Below are 6,000 nucleotides of genomic sequence, written 5' to 3' on the forward strand. Positions count from 1 at the left end.
CTAAATTAATTGGACTTAACTCAGTTAACTGATTTAACTAATTACAACTCAAATACAACTCATCCTTATCTCCTTAATTAAGGGATAACTTCCTCCATCAAAGGGATAACTTTTGCATATCTTCACAAAGACTTCATGTTTGAATTTCTCCAACTAATTAACTGAAGATGAATTAATTAATTATTTTTCAAACAGCTAGTGAAACTAAATTCAAATTTTAATTCAAGGACAAACTAAAATTGGAATATGTCCTGAAATGTTATCTATAGCAATGCTATTTTTAGCATTTATATTTTTAGCATTTCTTGTTGCTATTTTCAACACTCCCTCTCAACAAGAAAGGGATTATCTGCCACCCTGATCCTATCTCTGTGGAACTCGAATATACACTTTGACAATGCCTTAGTCAAAATGTCAGCATCTTGCTCCTCGGTCGAAATATACTGCAACAACATGATCCTCCTCACCACACAGTTTCTGAGATGATGATACCGAATTTCGATATGCTTGGACCTGTCATGAAATATTGGATTCTCAGAGAGTTTGATACAACTCTGATTATCACACTAGATCACAGTTAGATCCATCCTTTGATCAAATAAACCATCTAGAATTTTCCGCATCCAAATGGCCTCACATGTTGCCCGACTTGCAGCCATGTATTCAGCCTTTGTTGAGCTAAGTGCAACTGACCTTTGTTTCCCGCTGTACCAAGAAACTGCAGTTGAACCAAGGCTGAAAATTCCTCCTAATGTGCTCTTCTAATCTGATGGACTCCCTGCCCAATCTGCATCTGTGAAGCCCTGTAGCTTTACTCCCTCTGACCGTCTGTACCATAATCCATACTAAGATGTGCCTTTGAGGTATCTCAAAACATGCTTTGCTGCCTTCCAAAATAGTTTGGTAGGCTGAACCATAGCTTGACTCAGCTGGTTCACCGGATAGCACAAATCTAGTCGTGTGTTCACTAAGTACATCAGTGAACCCACAAGCTGCCGATACACGGTAGCTTCTACTACTTCTCCTGAAGTAGCATCCTCCTTCCTCCAGTTACCTGCTAGAGGAGTCTACATGGGCTTGCACTTCTCCATGTGGAATCTCCTGAGTATCTCATTGGCATACTTGCCTTGAGACACAAACACTTACCCATCCTTCTACCACACTTCCATGCCTAGAAAGTAGTGCATGAGACCCATGTCTTTCATCTCGAACTCTCTTGCAAAGTCCTCCTTACAAAACATGATCAATTGATCATCACCTATTAATATCATATCATCAACATAAAGAACAATGATCAACTTCTTACCTTCCACCATGATGTGGTACAAGTTCGCATCCGCTTCACTCTTTGTAAAGCCCAACCCAATGAAGTAGTTGTCGATCCTGGTGTACCAAGCACGAGGCGCTTACTTCAGCCTGTACAAAGCTCTCTTAAGTCAACACACATGTGACTCGCGATCGAAGGTCTCAAATCATTCTGGCTGCTCTATGTACACCTCTTCCTCAATCTTGCCATTGAGGGATGCAATCTTCACATCCATCTGATGGATCTTCCAACCAATCTATGCTAATAGTGCCAACATCAATATGATAGATGAGTACCTTGCTACAGGAGCAAAATTCTCATCATAGTCGATCCCCTCGACCTGTGAGAAACCATGGGCAACAAACCTTGCCTTATATTTCTCCACACTACCATCAGTAGCTTGCTTTACCTTGTAAAGCCAACAGGAACTAACAAATGACTTGTTCTCCGGTCTTGGAACAACATCGCAAACACTGTTCTGAACTATGGAGTCATACTCCTCCACCATAACATCAACCCAAACTGGCTGCTGCACTGCTTCCTCAAAGGAAGATGGTTCGGTCTCTACACATTCCCCAACAAGGTCCATGTAACTAGTGAGCTGCTCAGGAGACCTCCTCTGTCTGCCCTCAGAAGATGGATCTCCCACATTCTCTCTTGCATCCATCAACAATCTGTCATCTTCCCTTGAGCGCTTCCACCCATCTCTGGAAGACTCTGCTTGAGTGGATGTCTCCACTCCTGGAACCTATGCATGCGGATGCTTCGCATCAGTCTGAGGCTCCTCCTCCTTGGGAACCAAAAGTTACTCCTCTGTCTACAACTTGAGCTCCCTCTCAAGAGAAACTTGCATGGCCTTTAGCTCATCAAACTTAAGATCTCTGCGAACCACTATCCTCTGACTAGTAGGCAAAAACACCCAATAGTTGTGGGGAGTATTAATGTACCCCACAAGTATCCCCAACTTTGTTGTCAACTCTAGCTTCTTCCGGGCATCCTTGGTCACATGGAAATAAACCGATGAGCCAAAGATCCTGAAGTGACCCACATCTGGTCTCCTCCCAGAGAAAGCTTCCTCTGGTTTCTTCATCCCAAGTATGCGATGTGGGCTTCTATTCTGCAAGTAAACTGTTGTGTTGCATGCCTTAGCCGACAAATGAAGTGGTAGGCCTTGGTCATGTAGCATCACCCGAGATGCCCCCATAATTGTTTTGTTCTTCCTCTCGGCCACCCCATTTTGCTGTGGGTTATGAGGTGCCGTCAACTCCCGTTTAATTCCTTCTGCTACACAGAAGTCCTTAAACTCTTGAGAGACATACTCTCCACCATTGTCGCTTCGCAAGGCCCTAATCTTCTTTCCTGATTCTTTCTCAACCAAGGCTTTGAACTCACAAAACCTTTAGAAGGTTTGATCCTTATTCTGCATGAAATAAATCTAGCATTTACGAAAAAAATCATCAATGAAAATCACATAATACCTTTGTTTAGCGGTGGAGGTTGTCGAGAATGGTCCACACACATCTGTATGAACTCGCTCCAAGATTGCTTCAGCTCAACTATCTCGATCATGAAAGGGATATTTTGCATACTTACCCAAGGTACAACCTTTGCATGTGTCCACTTGCTCAAGTTTACCTTTGAGAATTCAGGTAGAAATTCGTTGCATTATCTTCAAGGCCCCATGATGCAAGTGGCCCAACCATCTATGCCATAACTCGACAATATCTTGGCTTTGCACCAATTTTTCTTTGGACACTCAATGCAGCATAGTCATCTACCTCCAGCTTGTAGAGATTCTTCACTCGAATCATAATCCTCTTGGTCTGACCCGTGGCTATGTGTCTCAAGAATGCCTTTCCTTTACTGAAGACTATATCATAGCCTTTGTCTTCCAACATCGCAACCAATGCCAAGTTTTTCTTCAGTCCAGGCACATACTTTACATCAGTAAGGGTGAGAGGAGCTCCATGCTCCCTCTGAAACACAACCGTACCTTCACTTGAAACACAATACTTTCCATCATCGGCCATCTCCATGCGCATATGGAGGCCTTTCTCCTCCAAGGTACTAAATAAACTCTTATCACCGGTCATGTGGAATGAGGCTCCACTGTCTAGGTACCAAACACAACCCACCATCGATGAAACCATGCATGTGATGAGGGTAAAATCCAATTCGAACTGTGAGGCCAGTGCCTCACCATTTGATCCTTTCGAGGATCCCTTCTTGGATTTCTTCAATGGAAAATTAGTTGCATAATGGCCCACCTCATGACAATTAAAGCATCTCACTTTAGATTTTTCAATCTTCTTCCCACCATGGGAAGAACTCGATTTGGAATAGGAAGCCTTCCCTTTCCCTTTCCGCACCTTACTTGCTAAGGCTGGATTTTCTTCATCATCATTCTTAGATGAAGAACCATCTATGGTGCTTCTTTTGATCTCCTCCCGCATCAAATCTGACCACAGTCGTTCCCAATCTGGCAGTTTCTCTCTTCCATTCACTGAGTCTTGGTAGCTATGCCAACTTGTAGGAATACCGAGGAGAGCAAGACTCACCATATCATCATCAGCTGTCATGATTCCTACACTTCCAAGCTCATCTCTACAGGTGGTGAGCTTGTTCAGATATGTAGAGATCGTGTCGCCCTTTTCACACTTGATTTTTTGAAGCTTGTCCTTCAGTGCCAGTTTCCTCTAGTTGTTGTTGTTCTGATATAGGTCCTTCAATGTCTTCCACATTGAAAATGGAGTCTCCTTCCCATGGAGACTTGAGACAATATGGTCTCGAACTCCATCCAGAAGAATCCTCCTCGCTCTCGCCACACATTTCTTCCATTCCGCCAATTCTTGGGCATTAGCTGTTGCTGGCTTCAAGACTTCTTGATCAGTGAAGTCCTTCAAACCATTGTCCTCTAATACCGCTTCCATGCGATCCTTCCATGTTATGTAATTCGAGCTGCCATCCAGGGCATACTTGAGTCTCAAGCCATTGAACGCCATTGGTGAAGTTTGAGATGTGATAAGAAATCGATTTTGTACCTACAATCAAGAACTTCGAACTTCGAACTTCTCCCTTCTTTGTATACTGTTCTCAACTTTGATCACCTTTGCTCTGATACAATGTAGAAATTCTCACTGTAGATTAAACTGATTATGCAATGTACTAAAGAAAAATACTTAGTCCACTTCTACAATCAAACTTGCGGAAGCTTAATCGATTTTGAGCTAGATCAAACACAACACATCTAACAAAGAAGAAGATTCAATCACACATGAAACACAAAAGAATACTATGGGGAAAGCCTCAGCCAAAAACCCTACTATCTGTATTATCATACAAGTGGAAATATCTCAGGACTACACAAAGCTTTAGCTCTCAAGCTATCCAGCTCTCAGTACAATCTCTCACTACTGCTCGTAGACAGAATAGACAACACATATGCCTTCTCCTCTGTCCTCCAAGCCTCCTATTTCCTTGTGCAGTTTCTCCTAGGTCCTCCAACTGTAACCTATGTGATTCTCACCTCACACACTACTCAGACCTCTGTAGTAACTGCGCAATCCTCAAGGAATGAATTCCTTCTGCATGAAAGAGATATTCACATGCGAATATTCTAGCAACTGATAATACATTGTCCATGCCTTTAATCTCAACTGGGTCTTTGTCTGAACTCACGTGCATGAGTTATTTATGAAATAATATTCAGTTATATGGAGAACACTAGTTGCATGCATTAACTGACTGAACTCACAATTAGTTCCTCCAATTGTTTGGAACTAATTTAACTGGACTTAACTCAGTTAACTAAGCTAACTAATTACAACTCAAATACAACTCATCCTTATCTCCTTTATTAAGGGATAAGTTCTTCAATCAAAGGGATAAATGTTGCATGTCTTCACAAAGACTTCATGTTTGAATTTTTCCAACTAATTAACTCAAGATGAATTAATTAATTATTCTTCAAATAGCTAGTGAGACTAAATTCGAATTTTAATTCAAGGACAAATTAAAATTGGAATATATCATGAAATGCTATCTATAGCAATGCTATTTTTAGCATTTCTTGTTGCTATTCTCAACAATACCTAGATATATATACCTCACAGATTGGTTATGGCATTAGAAAAAGCAAGGGTCGAAGAGACACCCTTGCCTCCACTAGACATATCTTCTCCAAGAAGCAACTTGGCAAACCTTTCCTTCATCAAATCCATATATGCACAAGGAAACACTAATTATTCATTCAATAATTAAGAACCAGTGTTTGCTATATTTTTTTAATCATCAGAAATACCCAATTTTGCAGAGTTCTCAGATTCCTTATATCAAAAGAAAAGTAAAATATCCCTTCTCATAGCCTCAAAATGATCTTAAAAATTAGCCCTTGTTTGAGGACCATCAATATTCAAGCATACCATTTTCAGTTTCTGTACTATTCTCATAAATTCAGGGTTTCATATAGACCAAACATAGGCAATTCCATTAAAAATTAGAACCTTACATCCACACAATGATTACAAACTCAACAAAATTGGATTTCAGAGACACCATGCAATTATTAAATTTTTATTATTCCTCGATATATATACATGACAGATTGGTTATGGAATTGGACAAAACTAGGGCTGAAGATACATCCTTGCCTCCACCAGACATATCTTCTCAAAGAATCAACTTAGCAAACCTTT

This window comes from Pinus tabuliformis, chromosome 2_1 (genome assembly GCF_031772625.1).
Source record: "Pinus tabuliformis cultivar Carrire ecotype Pingquan chromosome 2_1, CPIR1, whole genome shotgun sequence".
Classification (NCBI taxonomy): domain Eukaryota; kingdom Viridiplantae; phylum Streptophyta; class Pinopsida; order Pinales; family Pinaceae; genus Pinus; species Pinus tabuliformis.